The 22,234-nt window shown below is 49.6% G+C and overlaps 1 long non-coding RNA gene and 1 pseudogene across 1 annotated transcript; both read left to right on the forward strand.

The window, feature by feature from the left end:
- On the forward strand, positions 1 to 14,750 carry LOC111526170. Its single transcript, XR_002726277.1, has 3 exons — positions 1 to 163; positions 1,510 to 1,847; positions 14,319 to 14,750. It is a non-coding gene; the product is annotated as an uncharacterized LOC111526170 (long non-coding RNA).
- A 2,462-nt stretch (positions 14,751 to 17,212) lies between these two features.
- Positions 17,213 to 20,455, forward strand: LOC111526177 (annotated as a pseudogene).
- Positions 20,456 to 22,234: the final 1,779 nt, after the last annotated feature.

Genomic DNA, 22,234 nt, shown 5'->3' on the forward strand with positions numbered 1-22,234 from the left:
TCTGAGAGGCTGCAGAACTTGTCCAGGGTCTGGAAGATGAGAAGATACAGAGCCAGGCTGGGGCCTGCATCTCAATCTCCTAATCTCAGCACCTTCTGCTTGTTGCCCGAGCTGCCCCTGGGGAAGTCCAGAGTTAAACACAGTGAAGGCAGAGTCACTGACTGTGAGTCCAGGGACCTGGGCAGTGCCGTAGTTTAAATATGTCCCCCCAAAGTTTGTGCGCCATTCCCGATGCAGCAGTACTAAAAGTGGAGTCTTTAAGAGGTGACTGCCCTCTTGAATGTATTAATCCATTCATCAATTCATCATCAATCCAATTCAACAATTAATGGATTAATGGGTTATCACAGGGCGAGAGCTGGCAGCTTAATAAGGAGAGGAAGAGAGACCTGAGCTTGGGGGTGGGCACGCTCAGTCCCCTCACCATGGGATGCCCTGTGCAGCCTAGGGACTCCGCAGAGAGTCCCCATCAGCAAGAAGGCCCTCACCAGATGCACCCCCTGATCTGGGATTTCTCAGTCTCCAGAGTCGTAAGAAGTAAATTTCATTTCGTATAAATTACCCAGTTTTAGGTATTCTGTTGTAAGCAACAGAAAATGGACTAAGCCCGGTAGTGAGATGGTGTTGGCATCACAGGGCTCTGTTCTGAGCATCCACAAGCAGCCTAGGCTCTTCGAGCCTCAGTTTCCCAGCTAGAAAATGGGCCAGACAGAGCCCCTCATGGGGCTGTTGCAAAGATAACATGGAGACAATGGGTGCAGGCTGAGTGTCTGGGATGTAGGGAAGGGTTCAATAAGGGATCAACCTCTTGCTTCCGCTGCTTCCTTTTTTTCAGGATCCATGAAACTCTGGACACAAAGCGGCTTTGGGACTCAGTTAGCAGCATCCAGGGAATGGGAAGCATTGTAGGGATTCTGTCCAAGTCACTGACTCAGAGGTGCTGGAAAATTAAGCCACAATAGGGCACTGTTTTATCCTGTATGTGCATGTGAGGAAGCAAATCAGGACCCAGGAGATCTGGATTCTGGAAAGACAAGGCGCTGGAGGAGGTGCCGGTCTACTTCAGAGTGGCCCCAAGAGTCACTGTTGGGCTCCCTTAGTCAGAGCCAGTTCCATTTAACCCGCCCCCGACCTAGTTTGGTGTCTCCATGGGAGACACTCTGCAGAGGGCAAATTGCCCTGAACCAATGTCAGCTGGGCCAAGTCAAACGGGAATGAGGTGCGCATGGAGGGCCGCCCCCATGTGTGTCCAAGTGTACAGGTGGGAGAGCATGTACAACCCAGGCATCCCACCTCCAGGCCCATCTTCTGGGGAAGCCATCCCCTCCCTGGGCTGCTTCCTCATTGAGTGAAGCACTTGGATGGAAACTGAGTTGCTTGCATCCTTTCCCCCAGAGCTGTCTCTTCAAATAGAATCTCCCATGGAATCTCAGCATAAAGAGAAAGTGGGAGCAAAGATGGGGCATGTGGGGCCCTCGCCTCCTTCACAGGCCAACTATAACTCCACAGAGTGCAGCTGAGCCCCGGCAGAGGTGGATTTCCTGGGCCCCTTCCGAGCCTGCTGCTGTCTGATGGGTACCTACCTGTCATGTCACCCCTGATGCTGTCCCTGGAGGTTTACTGTCCAGCCTGGCTCAGAGCTCAACCCATCCTGCATGTGTCTGGTGACCTTTGGCATCCGCGGGGACACGCTGTGCCGAGGCTGGGATGGAGGGAGGATTACACGGCTCACACGCTGTTGCCAAACACATTTTGGAGAAGAAGAGAGAAAGAGCAAAATAAACAGAGACGTGTTCACCTCCCTGGTGCCCGATGAAGAAAGCCTTCCGGAAATAGCTTGGCCACAGGTACTTGTGGAAAATCCCCAAGTTGAGAGAGGGATGCACACCCCTGTCTTCTGTGGAGACAGTAGAGAGTCCCCCATCTTCTGTCCCCCACCCAGATCTCTGGGCACTTAGGGAAATAACCTGTTAAACAGTAGCTCTTCTAGTTTTCTAGCAATTGGGAGGGTCTTGTGTGTAGAAGAAAGTACAAGAAAATTAAGTCATCTGGACATTGTCGAAAAAATCATGGAGGACGTGGGGAATCAGCTCCACCCCTTTCTTATTGCATGATTTTGGGCAATGTCACTTTAGCTCGCTGAGACTTGACCTGTGTGATCCAGTCCATGGGGTCCTGCAAATATCTATTAGGCTCCAAGCACCGCATCTGGCTCATGGAGGAATCAGAACATTTCCTTTCTTCCTCCCATAGGTTGCACCACAAGTAAGGGGCTAAGTGAGCCTCAGTTTCTTCTTCTGTAAATGGGGGTGTGTGCTTCATGACCAAGGCCTCCAAGAGCTAACGTGACCCCCAGTGTCACCCATGGTGCTGTGGGCCACAGTGTGCACAGGAAGAAACAGACTGGGAGGGACCACAGAGGGAGGAGAAGAGACGTAAGACATATGCAGAGATAGGGAATGGAATAGAGAGGGCCAGGGAGAGACAGACACACAGTGAAACATGGCGGAAGAGAGACTGGGAAAGAAAAGGAGAGAGACGGGCACACCAGAGATCAGAGAGAGACACAGAGATAGAAAGAGACCAGAGAGAGACGAGGAGAGACCAGAGAGACACAAAGACAGGGACACACACAAAGATCAACAAAGGCAGGAGAGAGAGCAAAGAGACACACAGAGAAACAGGGAGACACAGAGGCAGATACAAAGAAATGCAAAGAGACACACCAGGAGAAACACGCATACACACAAAGCAACTGTCGTCCTGGTTTGAGGTTTGCGGGTCCAGGCTCCAGTGAGGTACGACTACGCCTGCACCCTCAGCTTCCAAGCACTTCCCCTTGTGCTCCTGAGTTGTCTGGAGTGGATTTCTATTTCTTGTGATCCAAGCATCCTGAGTCAGATGACCCCCTCTTCCAGCACCCAGCAGGCTCCCTTGGCCCACTTTGAGCCTGGCCTCCTCTGCTCACACATCTCTCCTGCCCAAACATACTGGGCATTTTTTTGTTTCACTGAGGAACGTTTTTTGTTTTGAAATAATTTCGGATTTACCAAAGAGTTGCAAAGATAGTACAGAGAGTTTCCATGTACCTTTCACTCAGTTTACTTAGTGTTTATATCTTACAGAACCATGGGACAATCCTCAAAACTAGTAAGTTAAAGTTGTTAAAATACCATTCACTAAACTATAGACTTTATTAGGTTGTCACCTGCTTTTCACTAATACAAGAGTCAGAAAACTCTTTCTGTAAAGGCCAGATAGTAAATATTTTCAGCTTTGCAAGCCATATGGCTACACAAAAGCAACCACTGAAAATACGTAAATACCAGCCTGGATAACATAGTACGACCTCGTCTCTACTAAAAACAAAATTTTAAAAAATCAATCGGGTGTGGTGGTGTGTGCCTGTGGTCCTACCTACTTGGGACGTTGAGGCAGTAGGATCACGAGCCAGGGAGGTCAAGGCTATAGTGAGCTGTGGTTGTACCAGTGTGCTCCAGCCTGGGTGACAGAGTGAGATTCTGTCAGAAGAAAGAAAGAAAGGAAGAAAGGAAGAAAGGAAGGAAGGAAGGAAGGAAGGAAGGAAGGAAGAAAGAGAAAGAAAAGAAAGAAAGAGAAAGAACGAAAGGGAAGGAAGGAAGGAAAGAGAGAGAGAGACACACAGAGAGAAACGAAGGAAGGAAGGAAGGAGAAAGAAAAAGAAAGAAGAAAGAAAAGGAAAGAAAGAAAAGAGAAAGATGAAAGAAAGAAAGAAAAGAAAGAGAGAAGGAAAGAATGAAGGAAGGAAAGAAAGAAAGAAAAAGAAAGAAAAAGAAAGAGACAAAGAGGAAGGAAGGAAGGACAGACAGACAAATGAGCATGACTGCATTCTGATAAAACTTTATTTACAAGAGCTGGCAGAGGGCCAGAGTTGGCCCATAGACTGTCATTTGCTGATCCCTGATCAATGTTCTTTTTCATTTCCAGGTATCACATTGCCTTTAGTCATCAGTTCCTTGGTCTTTCTTTGTCTTTCATGACCTTGATATCCGTGAACAGTCCTGGTCAGGTATTGTGCAATATGTTGCTCAATTTGGGTCTGATATTTTCTCATAATTAGATTGAGGTTATGCATTATTGGAAAAACTACCCCAGAAGTGACTATGTGTCATTCTCAGTGCATCATATCAGGAAGTACATGATGTCAGTGTGGCTTATTACTGGTAACATTGACCTTGATCTATTGGTTACACTGGTGTTTGCCAGCTTTCTCCATTATAAAGTTATTATTTTCCCCTTTGTAATTGATAGATATTGGGGGAAATACTTTGCAACTGTGCAACTCGTTTCTCCTTTTTTTTTTTTTTTTTGAGATGGAGTCTGGCTCTGTAGCCTGGGCTGGAGTGGTGCAGTGGCCGGATCTCAGCTCACTGCAAGCTCCCCCTCCCGGGTTTACGCCATTCTCCTGCCTCAGCCTCCTGAGTAGCTGGGACTACAGGCGCCCGCCACCTCGCCCGGCTAGCTTTTTGTATTTTTTAGTAGAGACGGGGTTTCACTGTGTTAGCCTGGGTGGTCTCGAACTCCTGACCTCGTGATCCGCCCATCTCAGCCTCCCAAAGTGCTGGGATTACAGGCTTGAGCCACCGCGCCCGGCCTTGTTTCTCCTTAAATTTTCTCCTACGAGTCTGAGCACCCATTGGTGGGTCTCGCCTGCAGCGATTGTTTCTGTGGTGTTCAGATGGTGATTTGCTGTTACCCTGGTTCCTTCCACATTCATTAAGGGGAACTCCTCTCCAAGGAAAAATGGTCCCTTCTTCCCCATTTACTTATGCAATCATTTATTTATATCGGTATGGATTCATGGATATTTATTTTATTTGATGATGTATAACGTACATATTTTATTTGATAATAGTGTAATGTACCTGGATGTGCTGCTCGACTGTTCCGGTTTTGATTCCTGGGAGTTACTTCTGGCTGGCTCCCACATCCTCTCCACGGTCCCCTCTTTTTTGAGCAAGTTCTGACTTTCTGGCACCACTTGATTCTCTAGGCTCATCTGGTACCTTCCCTGCGCCAGCCCTGGGCTCCAGTGCTTCTCAGGAAGGTGCAGGCACTCTTGCCCTGACTCTTCCTTTTTTCTTTTTTGAGATGGAGTCTCGCTCCATCGCCAGGCTGGAGTGCAGTGGCGTGATCTCGGCTCACTACAACCTCTGCCTCCCGGGTTCAAGTGATTCTCCTGCTTCAGCCTCCCGAGTAGCTGGGACCACAGGCACACGCCACCACCCCAGCTAATTTTTTTTTTTTTTTTTTCTTTTGAGATGGAGTGTCGCTCTATTGCCCAGGCTGGAGTGCAGTGTCCGGATCTCAGCTCACTACAAGCTCCGCCTCTCAGGTTTACGCCATTCTCCTGCCTCAGCCTCCCGAGTAGCTGGGACTACAGGCACCCGCCACCACGCCCGGCTGATTTTTTGTATTTTTTAGTAGAGACGGGGTTTCGCGATGTTAGCCAGGATGGTCTCGATCTCCTGACCTCGTGATCCACTCGTCTCGGCCTCCCAAAGTGCTGGGATTACAGGCTTGAGCCACCACGCCTGGCCAATTTTTTTGTATTTTTTAGTAGAGACGGGGTTTCACCGTGTTAGGATGATCTCAGTCTCTTGACCTCGTGATCTGCCTGCCTTGGCCTCCTAAAATGCTGGGTTTACAGTTCAGCCAACTCCTCCTTCTTCCTCCAGGGTACTCTGCCTCCCTCCAGGTGGTCACTGCCTCTTTGCTCCCTCCTCCGATGTGCAGACCTACCTCCTCCACACAGCCTCCTCCCCTCCCACCAGCCCTGGTCATGCCTGCTCTTCCTCCCGACCCATCATAGCTCCAGCTGCTTGCCTGGCTGGTCCCAGTTCAACGGCACCTGTCACCCACCTCATGGGTCTGTGGCTATCTCCAAGGCATGCTTCTGAGGCCCCTGAGCTGACTGCTGGGCTTCCCCTCAAATACTGGGGACAGGCTGCTGTCCTCTTAGCCTGAGATGTCACCTCCAGGAAAGCATGGCTGAAAACCACATAGCAACATCACTCAGTGCACATCACTAATAGGTAGGATCTGAGAGGCAGCCAGGGCTGCAGCCCCTGGATGGAGGTTGCCAGACATTGGTGGTGTGGGCTCAGAGGTGAGCCTGCTCGCAGGAGTTCCCAGCCACAGGGAAACTGAAGCGACTTCGGAGCTCTCTCCACTCCTCCCTTCCTCTCTGGTCTCCATGCCGGTGTGGCTAAGGACCACTTCTTGTGCCTGAAGGACATTAGTCAAACTTCTTTTAGTTTGTTCAATCATTAATTCACCATTCATTCATTCGACAGGTATTGAAGCACTTACTATGTGTCAAGAACTATTATTATTATTTTTTTTTGAGACAGAGTCTCACTCTGTCGCCCAGGCTAGAGTGCAGTGGCCCGATCTCAGCTCACTGCAAGCTCCGCCTCCCGGGTTTATGCCATTTTCCTGTCTCAGCCTCCCGAGTAGCTGGGACTACAGGCGCCCGCCACCACGCCCGGCTGATTTTTTGTATTTTTAGTACAGACAGGGTTTCACGGTGTTAGCCAGGATGGGCTCGATCTCCTGACTTCGTAATCCGCCCGTCTCAGCCTCACAAAGTGCTGGGATTACAGGCTTGAGCCACCGCGCCCGGCCAAGAACTATTCTAATTGGAGGCACAGCCATGAACAAAACAGGCAGAAATTGCTGCCAGTTCTAATAGGGAGAGACAAAGTAAAGTGTGTGTGTGTGTGTGTGTGTGTGTGTGTGTGCGCGCTCGCGCGCGTGCGTGCGTACATGCATGCAGTGGGAGCTATTCCAGGCTGGTGATGTTGAGGGTCTAAAATTTTTGGTCAAAAGAGTATTCACAACTTTCTCTCGGGGGCAATGGATCCAGCTGCTTGCTGAGGTTAAATCAGCTGCAACTTAAAACGGCTTTATTCAGCCATGAGGATGCTTCCTTCACTTGGGTCTCAACAGCTCCATGACGTATTTTCATTTTCTCCCCTTTCAGCGCCTTTGAATGGAAGTGCTTAGAAACCTGGCATGTCAAAAATACAGGAGGAGCCTTCAAAGACATCTAGCTGAGCGATTTTCAAACCAGGGTCCTAGGAACCCCCTGAGTCCTTGGGCAGGCGGAGGGGGAGCACTGTGAAGGGAAAGTGACCACTCCTCAGCTTCCCTTCTACCAGAGCAACCCCTTTTGACGAATAGGGCTTCTGTTTGGGATTTTATTTGCAGAAAGGGATTCTGGTGCTAAAAAACAAAGTTGGGTAACCCCTCATTTTACTCTTGTGAGGTAAGGTGGCATCTGGGTAAGAGTCCAGACCTGGCATCAGGCTGCCTGAGCTGGATCTTGGCTCTGCAACTTCCAACGTATTTAACTCTCCAGATCTCAGCTTCCTCATTTGTAAACCGGGCTCGTAGTAATGACTGCTTCAACAGGGCTTTGGTGAGGGCTGGATAGCATAACCTGTAGCAGACACTTACCAAGACCTTTTAAGTAGACACTAAATCACTCCTATTTACAAATTTTAAATAAAAAAAGAGAAAGAGGTGATACCTATTCTTAAGAACACTCAAACACAAGAGAATCCAAAAACCATTTTAGAAAATTTTGGCCAGGCATGGTGGCTCATGCCTATCATACCAGCACTTTGGGAGGCCGAGGCAGGTGGATCACCTTGAGGTCAGGAGTTCCAGACCAGCCTGGCCAACATGGTGAAAGCCCATCCCTACTAAAAATACAAAAAAAAAAAAAAAAAAAAAAATTTAGCCAGGAGTGGTGTCACATGCCTGTAGTCCCAGCTACTCGGGAGGCTGAGACAGGAGAATCACTTGAACCTGGGAGGCAGAGCTTGTAGTGAGCTGAGATCATGTTACGGCACTCCAGCCTGGGTGACAGAGTGAGACTCCGTCTCCAAGAAAAAAAAAAAAAAAAAGAAAAAAAATTTCCAGCCATACTCCCAAGAGTAACTACAGGTAAAACAGTTTGGTATATGTTCTTCCAGACTGTTCTTCTGCACATTTGTAAATTTGTAATATATATGTTCAGAAACACTTTTTGCAAAAGGATAGTTCACTCTCCATTCTGCTTTGTAATTTGCTCTTTTCACTTAGTAATATCTCATGGGCGTTTCTTCACCTGTTCCAGTGCCTGACCACACTCCTCTTCATGACTATGTAGCATTCCATCACAGGAGCTTTCTGTCATTTTTAACCAGTTCCCAGCTGAAACATATTTAGGTTGTTTCCAAGTTGTTGCTATCACAAACAGTGCTGTAATTAACATATTTGCACATACTTCTTTGAATTCTTGAGTTTTGCTGCAGGATAAATTCATAGAAGTGGAATTGCTGAGTCAAAGGGTTTTTCCATTTAACATTTTTATAGGTACTGGCAAACTGCCTCCCAAAGAGATTGTACCAGTTTATACTCCCATCCCATAAAGGAGGAGAGGGCCCTCTCTCCACAATTCTCTCTGCTCCCTGACCTGTGACAGAAGAAAAATGTTTTTTTTTTTTTTTTTTTTCTTTCCTGAGACAGGGTTTCACTCTGTCACCCAGGTTGGAGTACAGTGGCTCAACCACAGCTTGGCTTACTGCAGCCTCAACCTCCTGGGCTCAGGTGATCCTCCCACCTCAGCCTCCTCAGTAGCTGTGACCACAGGCACACACCACCCTGCCTAGCTAATTTTTGTATTTTTTTGTAGAGACAGGGCTTTACCATGTTGCCTAGGCTGGTCTCGAACTCCTGGACTTAAGCGATCTTCCTGCCTTGGCCTCTCAAACTGCGGGGATCACAGGCATAAGCCACCACGCCTGGCCTGTTTTACATTTCTTCAATGATTCATGATGCTGTCTGCGTGTCCCAGTGTTTCCTGGCCATTCACAGTCTTCTCTTCTGTGAACTGCCTCATCACATCTTTTGTTTTTGAATGAGGAAGCTGAGGTCCAGAGAGGTTTGGGGATTTATCCAAGTTTGTAAACTCCAGTTCTCCCCACTGTTCCTCTTGCCATCTGTCATGTTGGTGGCTCAGTCTCCATTCACTTCTCTTTTAGTAAAATAGTACCTGTCTTAGGTTTGATTCCCCCGCAAACAGACACAGAGTCAAACGTTCAAATTCTCCTAGAGGAGAAATCTCCTTAGGGAATGAAGGACGCAGAACCAGTAGCGGGAAGAAGCCCTGGATGAGATTTTGGGGGAAGTCCTAGCTCAGGCCTGAACCTGAGGGCAGCCCTCAGGTGTGAATTCCACCTCAGCTGTCCTGCGTGGAGGCAAGGAAACGGAACGGGCCTGCTTCCTCACAGCTCAGGCTGACACAGGCGGCCCCAGGGAGTACAGAACAGGAACCTAGGCTCTGTGGGAGGGTCTCCTCTGAGGCGACCAGGGGCTCAGGAGCGAGGCATTAAAGTGCATAGTAGCTGGACACAAGGACATGTTAAAAAGCGATGTGAGGAAGTCTGGGAAAGACACCAACATTGTCCTCTACTGTACCCCCATTCTCTTTGGGGATCCACTCCTCCCTTACCCCAGCCCAGCATTTTGGGTTTCAGTGGAGCCTCAAGAGAGAGAGCCCTATCTGGCTCAAGCAATTAAAACATTCTATCCCGCTGGCCATGACTGATTTAGGGTTGAATCCACAACACAGTCTGTGCCAGTGGAAGTCGACCCAGCAACTGTCTGGGGAGAGCAGTACTTGGTTCATTTTTCACTGCTGTATAGCACTCCACTGTGTGACTAAGTCTGGCTTTATGTACCTTCACCTACCGGTGAACATTTGGGTAATTTCTGGTCTTTCCAGTTACGAATGGTGCTGCTGAGAATTGCTGAGAACATTCTTGTATGCATTGCCCAAAGCATGTGTACACCTGGGAATGAAATGGCATGCAACATTCAACTTGGCAAGACAATACTCCATTGTTCCCCAAAGTGCTTATAACAATTGACACATCCACCAACTCTGGGTGAGCTGTTTGGAGTTTTCACCAAACCATGATAATGTCAGATTTCTTACCTTTTGCCAATATACTGGGTGTAAGAAGATAGCTCACCCTGGTGTTCGTTTGCATTTTCCTGATTAATATGTATATTTATCACTTATCACTCAGATTTCCTGCAAAGTTATTTCTTCCTGATTCCTCTCCCACTGTCCTTTCTCACATAGAAGTCAGCCACTCTTCTTTGTTTAAGCTCTTCCTTCTGTCTGGAAATGCCCCAAGGAAATTTTCTGCCCACGCTTCCACACCTGGTCCTGATGGCACCTCCTCCAGGAAGCCTCCTTTGATTCCCTTGTAAGGGGCAACTCCTTGTGGTTCCCGAGGACCAGCACTGCGAGATCCCTGAGGACCAAGTTCTAATTACGTTTCCTGTCCCTCCTTCCTACCCCAGCCAGGTTGATCAGGTGACTCCTCACAGAATAGGCTCAAAGTGGTTTCTGTTTCCCTCCCTCCTACTTTGGGTTTACCCCATGCTTGTGACAACAGGATGGGCACAATTATGGATTACAGTGTCAATGTGAACCAATAACCCAAAGCATTGCCCCCACCCTCATCCCCACAGTGACTTGCCAGAGAAATCCGGGCAGGGCTTTTCACCCCTGCCACCTCCAGAGGAAAGCCGGTAGGCACTCTGCTCACATTTTTCTGTGCCTGTCATAGGGAAGGATGAACATGCCCATCCATTGGCTTGTCCTGGGAACACCCCAGTAGCGGGAGCACCTCAACTTTTCGTCCCTGCTCATCTCCACCCTCCCACGCTCACCCACAGCCTTAGAAACGGGTGACCGTTCCCTGGCTCTGACTCAGTGTACGGTGTTTATCTGCCCGCGAAAAACCAGAAATTATAAAAACTCAGAGAAGGCTGCACCTCTGCCAAAGAAAGATGATTCCACCTCGAGATACAGCTCTCCCTGGGGCTGTGGGATTGGCAGCTGCCGTGTTCCAGAGGTTTCAATGAAACTGAATGCCCTGAAACAATGCACGCTGATTTGCAAACCTCAGATGGAACCAAAGTTTTCATTTCCCCCCCATGCACTACAAAGCAAGACAGAGATTTTGGCTCAGATTTTTGGCTCAGCTCCCAAACAGCCCAGTGTGAACCAGAGCCCAGGCATCCTCACGGGATCTGTGTGTCGGGCTCTGCTTCCCCACTGCTCTTCTGTCTCCGGGCCCTGCAGACTGTGGAGGGGATAGGCCATAGGAAAGGATTAAGTCTCCCCATCTGCCACTTTATCGTTGATCTAGAACTTTCTAGACCTTGAGGATTTTGACAAAAGTGAATCTCCAGTTATTTTGTGCAACAGACATTCCAGAGGCAGAATGGTGGGAGGCTGTTGAAGGGAGGGTGCACTGGATACTTTAGACAAATTATTCAATTGAGCGGAGCCTGTTTCTCCTTTGCAAAGTGGGGAAGATGGCACCTATTTTCTCCATTTCACTGTTTTCTTCTGTGGATCAAAATTAGACAGCATTAAAGCATTCTGTGGTAGGGGTGGTTCCCAGTCTTAAGACTTCTTGGATTATGAAACATGGCACAACATAGATGAAACTTGAAAATATGAAGCTAAGTGAAAGAAGCCAGGCACAAAAGATCTCATGTTGCGTGATTCCATTTATATGAAATGTCCAGAATAGACAAATTCATAGAGACAGAAAGTAGACTAGTGCTTGCCAGGGGCTGGTGAGAGTGTGGTTAGGGGGGATTGGTGAGTGACAATTCATGGGTGTAGTGTGTCTTTCTGGAGTTGATGAAAATATTCTGAAAGTAGACAGTGGTGCCTTATATAGTGGGGATAGGAGTGAATATACTAGAAACCATTGAATGGTACACCTTATTTTTGTTTCATTTATTATTATTATTATTTTGAGACAGGGTCTCCCTCCGTCACCCAGGCTGGAGTGCAGTAGCATGATCATGGCTCATTGCAGCCTCAACCTCTTAGGCTCAGGTGATCCTTCCACTTCAGCCTCCCAAGCAGCTGGGATTACAGGTGTGCACCACTACACTCAGCTAATTTTTAAGTTATTTGTAAAGATGGGGTCTCTTTATGTTGCACAGACTGGTCTTGAACTCCTGGACTCAAGTGTTCCTTGTGCCTCAGTTCCCAAAGTGCTGGGATTACAGGTTTGAGCCACTGCACCTGGCCAATGGCACACTTTAAATCAATGAATTGTATGATCTGTGAATTATATGTCAACAAAGCTGTTATAAAGAAGAAAAGAGCATATGCTCAGATCACTAGATATTTTGAGTTTTCAAGAGAAGTGTTTCAGGATTAGGTTAGCTACCTATAACAGTAACTCCACCATTACAGTGGCTTAAGTAAGAAAGCAGTACATTTTTACTTATGGAGAAGTCAGGAGGTAGGTATTTCAGGACTGGTTTTGGGGCTTCCTAGAGTCTACAAGGACTTAGGGTCCTCCTTCTCCTGTGCGATTCTCTTTCTCCTGTGCCATTCTCAGCCAGGGGCTTCCGTTGTCAAGGCCAATTCAGAGTTCAAAATGGCCACTTGTTTTTATCCAGGCAGCAGGAAGAAGAAAGGAGGGAAGAATGAAAGCCACCCCCACAACTGTTACGCCAGCTTCTTCTTTCATCTCATTGGCCAAAACTGAGTCACATGGTCTCACCTTGCCACAAGGGAGGCTGGGAAATGTAGTCTTTTAGTTGGGCACATTGCTGCCCTGTCTAAAAATCAGGATTTGCAATTAAAGAAGCAGGGAAAACAGACTCTGGTTTGGTAAACATCAGTGCCTGCCACTGTTTTTAGGTGAAATTCTGATTGGTAAATTGACCCCCCTTTTAAAAAATACCTTGCAGAACAGACTGAACATACCTACAATCTGGACTCACTGCAGGTAGGCCTGCTGGATTGGCTGTGGCTCTGTGGGGAGACAGGAGTGGGAAAGCTTGTCCACTGTGGCTTTGCAGGTGTCACTGGTTTGAAAACAGCTATAGTTAAAATAAGGACAGTGCTGAGTCACTGAGGTGGTGGAGAGAGGGAACACACAAGTGCTTGGCAAACACAGGGAGCACAACCACACGAAGTCACAGTGTGGTTCTGCCACCGCATGGCTCAGACAAAAGCTCTGGGCTCTGCACAAAGCCTCCACAGCATCCAGGCTGCTGAGCAGACAGGAAGGGGCACGGCAATCTGAGTCACGGCACCCTTCCTATTGTGTTCTGCGTTTGCATTTTCTTTGACTATAAACCAAAAACATTACAAACTATAGATGTAATTTGGACATGAAGGAACAAGGACAAAAAGCCAACAATTACTCACTCTGGACATGACCTTGTCACTGCCTCACCTTCACTTCCGGCAAGGCAAGAGCCATTCACGCTACTAATGACGTCTCCTGGGAAGATCGCATAATAAGCCTTGGCCAGAAAGCTGTATTTTTTGATAGGCAGGAAACCCATGGACCTTTACTGCAATGGGTTCCGCAGGCTGCTCTAAGTTGCTGAGAAAGCCCATGGGGGAGAGGAAGAGGGCCTTGGGTGGGGTGGCATGGCGCTTTCGGATGCATCATGCCTACTCCCCAGGTGCAGGAAGGCTCAAGTGTGCATGCCCAGAGGGTCAGGGAGTGCTGGGCCAGCCCAAGACAGGCCACAGAGGTTCCAGAATTGCCATGAGTTCGCAGAGTGACTTTCTTTTCTCATTTTCAAACGATGAGGCTGTGCAAAACTTCTTTTTGGGCTATCTCCCTTGTTGTCAAACCAAGCCTCTCATCTTCTAGGAGGCAGGTGCTTTCATGGTGACAGATCTTGGAGTTAGACAAGCCTGGCTCAATATACAGCTCCGGTTATTTATTGTATCCCAAAATGCAGTGGCTTGAAACAGCACCATTTGATTAGACATGAATTTAGGTAGGTGGGCCTCCATCAGGAGATCTTTTGGTTCCACATGGCTGTGGTTGGGGCTTATTCAGGGGTACTTACCTAGCCACTGGTGTGGGTCTAGAGGGTACCTGGTGGCTTGGGTGGTGGCTGGAAGACTGGGCTCTTCTGGGCCTCTCCACGTGGCCTTCTCAGCCCAGTAACTGGACTTCTGACATGGCAGCTCAAAGCTCCAAAAGATGGGAAATGGACCCAGAGATGGATTCTTAATCCACTGCTGTCTTACTCATCCTCAATTTAAAAGAAACACTGGAGGCAGTGTTAAAGATTCATACCCCAAAATGGCCCCAATTTTCCACCCCCAACCTGCATCCATTTCCTTTGAAAGTCATATGGAACAGCCTTGACATAAGTAATTCCATCTTAGAAGAAGTTCGAATTTTACATTTCATAAGGCCGTTTGCCAACAGGGAACAGATGTTTTGCCTGATCAATAAAGACTGCAACCAGCCAGATAAGGACATAACCAAACATACCCTGCCACTGTCAGTCCTCACCAGAGGACTCTGTAGTCATAAAAAGAGCTGGACTTCTACCACTCATAACAGCCGCCTTGATAAGCGCCTGGCATCTGCCACTGAAGACTCTGCCCACATCAAAGACTCTTCCTTGCAAAACTGTGACGCTGCTGAGCTGCCCAAGCCAGGCCAGAATATTCTTTTTGTTCACATCGCTCTTCCTGTACTGGCTTGTTAACTCTTTTTCCTATCCCTTTTCTCATGCCATGTTACTTTGATGTGTAATTTTCAATCTATAATGTTTATATATTGATAAGTATGCTTTGTATGGTTTGCAATACTGACTGATCTGTGGAGTGGCTTGAGACTGTGTGCTTGAGCCTGTGTGAATGCCAAGTCCTAAAAATTGTCTCCTCCTCCTTGGGAACTCCATGGAGCTGGTGGCTTTTGTGATTGAAGTAGCATTAAAAAAAAAAAAAAAAAAGGCCTGACATTGTGGGAAGACACAAACATGTGTGTGGATGGGAGACCTGCTTATCTCTGGCCTTGAACCACTCATGGTAAGTGTGACTTTGCAATTCCTCCCACCAAAAGGTACAGTCTATTTCCCTACTATCTGACTCAGGCCTTATCTATGGCCAGAAGGTGCCAGAAGTGATGGTTTGTAAATTCCAAGCCTAGTCCTCAAGAGATTTTTCAGCTTCCCTCTCTGTCTCTCCACACCTTTCCCACACCCCTGGCCCCATGAGGATATGCCCAGCCTAGCCTGCTGGAGGACCAGGCTCCTAGAGGAGCCAGGGGCTACTGACCTCAGCCAATGGCAGACATGTCAGTAAGCCTGTTGGAGGCCACAACTGCCCAGCCAAGCCCAGGCCAGATCAGCAGAATTGCCCGGTTAAGCTGCTGGATGCCAGTGGCGTCGTAATATTTTCATTTGAAAAGAGAAGCGGCCAGGCACGGTGGCTCATGTCTCCAGCACTTTGGGAGGCTGAGGTGGGCGGATCACCTGAGGTGAGGAGTTCGAGACCAGCCTGCCAAATATGGTGAAATCCCGCCTCTACTGAAAATACAAAAAAAAAAAAAAAAAAATTAGCTGGGTGTGGTGGCATATGTCTGTAATCCCAGCCACTAGAAAGACTGAGGCAGGAAAACCACTCGAACCCAGGAGGCAGAGGTTGCAGTGAGCCGAGATCGGGCCACTGCGCTCCAACCTGCGTGACAGTGAGACTTGGTCTCAAAAAAAAAAAAAAGAAAAGAGAGCCATGAGGAATAAATTAAACTCCAAAGAGTGACAGCAGTGGGATTTGAAGCCATGTGGCAACTAAATAAGAAGGTATTTTAGGGCAGGCAACCCCCATGACCTGTTGGGAACCGGGCTGCACAGCAGGAGGTGAGCAGCGGGCAGGTGAGCATTTTCACCTGAGCTCCGCCTCCTGTCAGGTCAGCATGGCACTAGATTCTCTTAGGAGCGTGAACTCTGTTGTGGGTTGCACACTCTGTATGAGAATCTAATGCTTGATGATCTGAGGTGGGAGAATTTCATCGCAAAACCATCCCCCTCCCACCCCTCATCTGTGGAAAAATTATCTTCCACGAAATCAGTTTTTGATGCCAAAAAGGTTGGGGACCACTGTTTTAGAGGCAAGGGACCCCTCTCCGTCTCTGATCCCCAAATGCACTGACTCCTCTCAGCTCTGCAAACCTAAGGCTGCCTCGGTCTAAATAGAGGTTCCCAACTAGAAGTGATTTTTCAGATCCTTAGTAACTGGCGTGGCACAGGCCCTCAGCCATTGGAATACACCCAGCCAGGGCCCTCATCAAGCACCTACTGTATGCCAAGCTCTGTTCTGTGTGCTGGGGATGTGCCAGTGGAAAAAAGTCCAAATCCTCACCACGAGAAGCTGTTGTTCTAGTGGAAAGGAGCAGATGATAAACAACTGATTAAATGAAATCCATGGCAGCAGATGGCAGTAAGAGTCACAGAGGAAATCAAAACCGGGTAAGGGGAACCACAAGTTCTGGGCAATGGTGGCTGCACTTTGAGTAGGTGGTCCTGGACATTTGAGCAAAGATGTGGAGAGGGTGGAGCCCCCCAGACATCTGGGGGAACAGAGCTCCAGGCAGAGGGATGAGCATGTGCAAAGTCCTGAGGCAGTGGTGTGCCAGGCACATTCCAAGAATAGCAAGGGGCTGGGTGTGGCTACTGTGGAGGGAGAGAGGCACAGTGGGAGGAGATGAGAGGCAACAGGACACCATCTGGGTAGGGCCTTTGGGAGACTCTGAGGTCCTGGGCTTTGCTCCAGAGGACACGGGAAGTCGCTGGTGGGCTCTGAGCCGAGGAGGGACATGATCTGATCCCTCCAGCTGCTGTGTGCAAGGAGGAAGCAGGGAGACCCCTGATGGTCCACGGAGTGGGAAGGTGGCTTGGATCAGAGGAGAAGGGCAGAGGTGCTCAGATCCTGGATCTGTGTTGAAGACAGGATTTCGGTGATTGAACTTCTTTAATTCCCACAACAACCCTATAGGAAGGCACATTTATTGGATGCAAAAATAGCTCAGAAAGGTGACAGAACTTCCTGAGGCTTGACGGGAGCAGACAGTGGAGAGGCAGGGCCTGACCCCAGTTTCCAAATCCCTGTTGGTTCCTGTGGAGTCAACAGCCTGGTCTGGTGATGGCCATTGGAGCTCCCAGAGGAAGTGACATTGACGCTGAGACCTGGAGGACCTGGAGCCATGAGCCAAGCCGCAGCCCTGCTCCCTAGAGATTGACGTCTTCAGAAACTCCCAGGCCCCTGCTCTTTCCACATTTTTCAGCCTGACGTGTGGCCAAAGCATGACAAACCTCCATGGGTGAGCACAGACGCAGGCGCCTCCCCTTTTGGGGCTAGGGTGGAGAGGAGGCAGGGTGTGTAGAGAAGCAGGAGGGATCTATCTTTGCCCTCACAATTCCTTAGAGTCAGCTGACACTGAGGCCTGGGCCTCCCTCTGCTTGGGTTAGGCTTGGGAGGGCCCTGGGGGATGTGTAGGAGCCTGTCAGGCCAACACAGCCTAGGCTGAGGGAGCTATCCCAGGCAGAAGGAATGAAGGTGTAGAGGAGGGCTGGGGTGGGAGGTGGGGGCAGAGCAGGAAGGGGCTGCCCAGGTTGTGGAGCTTATCTTAGAGGCCACTGGGCGCTTGTGAAGTTGGCTTTTCTTTCTTTAAGAGACAGGGTCTCACTTCATTGTCCAGGCTGAAGTGTAGTGGCACAATAATGGCTCACTGCAGCCTCTACCTCCCAGACTCAAGCAATCCTCCCACCTCAGCCACCCAGAGTGCTGGGATTACAAGTGTACACCACTGCACTTGGCCCCAGAAGTGGGCTATATTTTTAAAGTAAGTTTTTATTAAAGTCAAACGTGCATACAGAGGACAGTACAGTCCTTTTTCAAGCTTTTCTTTAATCTTTTATTTCTTTTTTCTCCTGGAGATCATGGAACACAGGATGTGCTCACACTGGATACACCTGTGCCTCCTGCACCTGGATCAAGAATCATCACAGCTAGGCCCCCAGGGCTCCTTGGGCCTCCTCTCAAGGTCACCACTCTGATCTGCTCCCATATGGTGGTTTTGCCTGAGGTGGGCTGTTTTGGTGTGTGCCCTTCGGGTCTCTCTTTGGGATTCTCTCTGTGGAGGATCACTGAGCAGTGTGCCACTGTCCGCTGGACCACAGACCCTCTATTTGTTCCTCCATGATGGGATGAATAGAGGGACTCATTTGGGTTGTTGTCTGGATGGGGCTCTCATGAGTGGAGCTGCTCTGGCCCTTCTTGCATCCTGTACCTTCTTGCACCCTGTCCCTTCTTGCACGTCTGTTGGGTGTCTGCCTGCCCTGGAATGCCTGGGTCCTGGGTTAGATGTTTGTTCTGTGATGATCTATGTTGCTAGACAATTTTCCTACATGGCTGTACCAGTTCATGTGGAAGGGTTTTTGTTTGTTTGTTTGTTTCCTTTTTTTTTTTTTTTTTTTTTGACGGAGTCTCGCTCTGTCGCCCAGGCTGCAGTGCAGTGGCGTGATCTCAGCTCACTGCAAGCTCCGCCTCTCAGGTTCACGCCATTCTCCTGCCTCAGCCTCCTGAGTAGCTGGGACTACAGGCGCCCGCCACCATGCCCAGCTAATTTTTTGTATTTTTAGTAGAGATGGGGTTTCACCATGTTAGCCAGGATGGTCTCAATCTCCTGACCTCGTGATCTGCCCACCTCGGCCTCCCAAAGTGCTGGGATTACAGGCATGAGCCACCACGCCCAGCCCATGTGGAAGGGTTTTAACTGATGAGCAGCCATCCTGTTCTCTGTTCCCTGGACCCCAGTGTCTGCTCTCTGCCATCACCATGGGCCTCTCCAAGACCCCGCCCACCACATAGTAAGTGGATCCCACACACATGTGATTGGCCACTTCCCTGATCGATGGGCAGCATATGACATTGGCCTCTCTGGGTAGTGAGACCCTCCTCTCTGCTCCTGTGGCCTCACCCCCTCCTGGGTGCATTTCTGCTAGGGCACATCAAGGCCTCGTATCCATTGTCAGCTCCTCAATGTGGGCCCTCCCCTTCTTACTTCCCATAGCCACAGGAGATCTTACTCACTCCCCAAGCTCTGGTCATGGCTGTATCAATGCCTCCCCGTCATGGGACCCTCTTTTCTGAAGGTCAGCCCTGGCCACCCAGCTTCCGCTAGACATCCCTCCTGGCCACACCCTAGGGTCTCAGACTCCTGCATCCGGAGCAGGACCTGCCATGTGCCTCTCAACCTCACCCTCCTCTATGCCCGCCTTGTGACCTTAGAGGGGGCTGGAGGGCCACCATGCTTGGCATGCCAGTCCTCCCTCTGTGGCTCAGCTGGTCCCTGCCCACATGATGTCCATTCTTTCTAATTTCACAAATATTTCCTCTTCTCTCTACCCCTGCAGCCACTCTGACTCCCTGTTGAAAATTATCACTCCTCTGTCTGCGTCCCCCAATGCTGTACATCGTCAGGAACTTCTACTCACCATAAAAGGGCCTCACACTATGGCCTGAAAAAAGACAGGAAGAGGTGCTCACAAGATGGCTGATCAGATGGCTGAGTGAACGTCATAGCCACGGCACCCTCCCCAGAGGTTTCTGCAGCTGTCCCCACCGCCTTAATGACAGATAAGCTTGGCTTAGACAGCCCCGCCTATGTGCCTGGCAGAGCACAGTCAGCCAGCAATCAGCCCAGGGGACTCTGGCCAGAGTAACCTATGGCACAGCCCTTTGAGCAATCCAGCAACTGGTACAATCACATAGGAAAGCTGTCCAGCAGCATCAGTCATCACAGGACAGTTAGAAACAGATCTTTTTAAAAAAATAATCGAGCTTTGAGTGTTCTTCAAAGGACAAAGAGTGCAGTTGCCAACTGAGCCAACCAGGGCAAGGAAAATTCTGAAAACGTCACCACCCCTGAAATCTTTCCAAGGTTGTACCACCTGATCCCAGATGGTGAAATTACCAGCATCAAGATCAGTCAAGTGGATACCAATGAAAGCCTCTCCATTACGCTGATGGGAGGCAGTGAAACACCCCTGGTCCATATCATCCAACACATTTATCATGATGGGGTAAATGCCAGAGATGGCCAACTACTGCCAGGAGACATCATCCTAAACATCAACAGGATGGACATTAGGAACGTCTCTCACAACTATGCCCTGCATCTCCTGCGGCAACCCTACCAGGTGCTGTGACTGACCAGGCTGCACAACCAGAAGTTCTGCAGCAGGAACAGTGGACAGACCCTGGGTGCCTACAGACCCCAGGATGACAGCTGTCATGTGATTTGCAACAAAAGTAGCCCCAAGGAACAACTTGGAATGAAACTGGTGTGCAAGGTGGATGAGCCTGGGGTGTTTACCTTCAACGTGCTAGATGGTGGTGTGGCTGATTGACATGGTCAGCTGGAGGAGAATGATTTGTGTGTTAGCCATTAATGGACATGACCTTCAGTATGGCAGCCCAGAAAGTGCTGCTTATCTGATTCAGGTATTGCTGGCCCTCTTCGCCACTGTATGGACTCATGCAATGCCAAGAAGGTAGAAAGTTGCACTATGATCCAGTGTCCAGCTCTGAAAAATGCTGCTCCTTGTGTGGTGGCATGTTTGACTCCCACATCTCTGCTCTGGGAAGTTACTGGCCTATGTTGCATCCTTGCATCCTGATAGTACCAGCATTTTTTTTTTTTTTTTTTTTTTTTTGGAGACGGAGTCTTGCTCTGTCACCCAGGCTGGAGTGCAGTGGCCGGATCTCACCTCACTGCAAGCTCTGCCTCCCGGGTTTACGCCATTCTCCTGCCTCAGCTTCCCAAGTAATTGGGACTACAGGCGCCCACCACCTCGCCCGGCTAGTTCTTTGTATTTTTTTAGTAGAGACGGGGTTTCACCGTGTTCGCCAGGATGGTCTCGATCTTCTGACCTCGTGATCCGCCTGTCTCGGCCTCCCAAAGTACTGGGATTACAGGCTTGAGCCACTGTGCCCGGCCAGTACCAGTAGTTTTTATCAGTCATAGTGATGGCAGTGGTGGGCTGTCTGGAGCAGCTGCTGCCATCACGCTGACTACAGCAGGGAGGCACAGCTGGGACTGCACACTCCCTGGAGCTGGTGGGAGCCTGAGACAAGTGGAAGCCCCATCTCTTCTAAGTTGGTGGGGCAGGAGCTCCCTGGGTGCAGCCACAACTGCCCAAACCATGACTGCAGACCTGGGCCTCCTGGGCCATGGAGTAGGCAGGGCTCCCCCTACCCAGGTGCAGCTGCAGTCCACCCAAACCACTGCTGTGAACACAGGTATCCCTGCACTCTTGGGGGCCCAGGAAGGCTCCCCCCGCCCTAGCAGGCTCAGAAGTACCTGGCTTCTCCCTGCTGTTGGTGCCCACTTTGATCATGGAGCAAAGTTGGGGCCAAGCCTGGGCACTGTCAAGGCCTGGCCAGGTGTGCACACATTCAGTGCAATGCTGACATGCCTGTCCCCTGCTGCCTCAGCTGTCTCCAAACATTGGGCACCAACAAGCATAGGAGAGAAGCCAATGGGGTGCAAAGGGCAACTCAGTGCTGGCCTGCAGGTTCCCCCTCGGCACCTACAGCTTGGCCACCATGGATGGCAGCAGGAGGCAAATAGGTTCCTGGGTGGAAGAGGGTGAGTCTCTGGTGAGGCCCTACCTTCAGGCCAGGGAGGGCCTGGAGGGTAGGGACCAGGCTGCCAGTTCCATGGACCAGAGTGGGAACTTGTGGTGCCTTTTCCAGACCCACCCATGGCTGCCCATGGACCAATTGGCACACACTTCCTCCCTCTGAGGCCCATAAAAACCCCAGGCTCAGCCAGAGCTGAGTAGATGTCAGGAGAACCAGCTGCAGAGAGGAGATACCCACTCCAGGGTCTCCTCTCTGCTGAGAGCTTCAGAGAACGATGGGATGACTTGCCTGCAGAAGGAGCAACCCACTCCAGGGCCTCCTCTGAGCTATTCTGTCACTCAATAAAGCTCCTCTTCACCTTACTCACCCTCCACTTGTCCACATACCTTATTCTTCCTGGATGTGGGACAAGAACTTGGAACCTGCTGAATGGCAGATCTGAAAGGGCTATAACACAGAGCTGAACATCGCCCCTTGTTGGAGACATTGCAGGTGAGGAGAAGGAGAGAAGAGCTGTAATCCTTCAGTGATCCCAGACCTGGGAGCTCCCTGAGCCAGGCTGTGACTTGCTCTTTGGGACCCTGCAGTTCCTGGAGTCTCCAAGCTTCCAGAGACCACCATGTCCCCCAGTGGCAGCCATGGAAGCTGCTTGCATTGCACCTGGTCCAGCTGCAGCCTCACAGAGAGCCT

The sequence above is a fragment of the Piliocolobus tephrosceles genome, chromosome 16 (genome assembly GCF_002776525.5).
Source record: "Piliocolobus tephrosceles isolate RC106 chromosome 16, ASM277652v3, whole genome shotgun sequence".
In the NCBI taxonomy this organism is placed as follows: Eukaryota; Metazoa; Chordata; class Mammalia; order Primates; family Cercopithecidae; genus Piliocolobus; species Piliocolobus tephrosceles.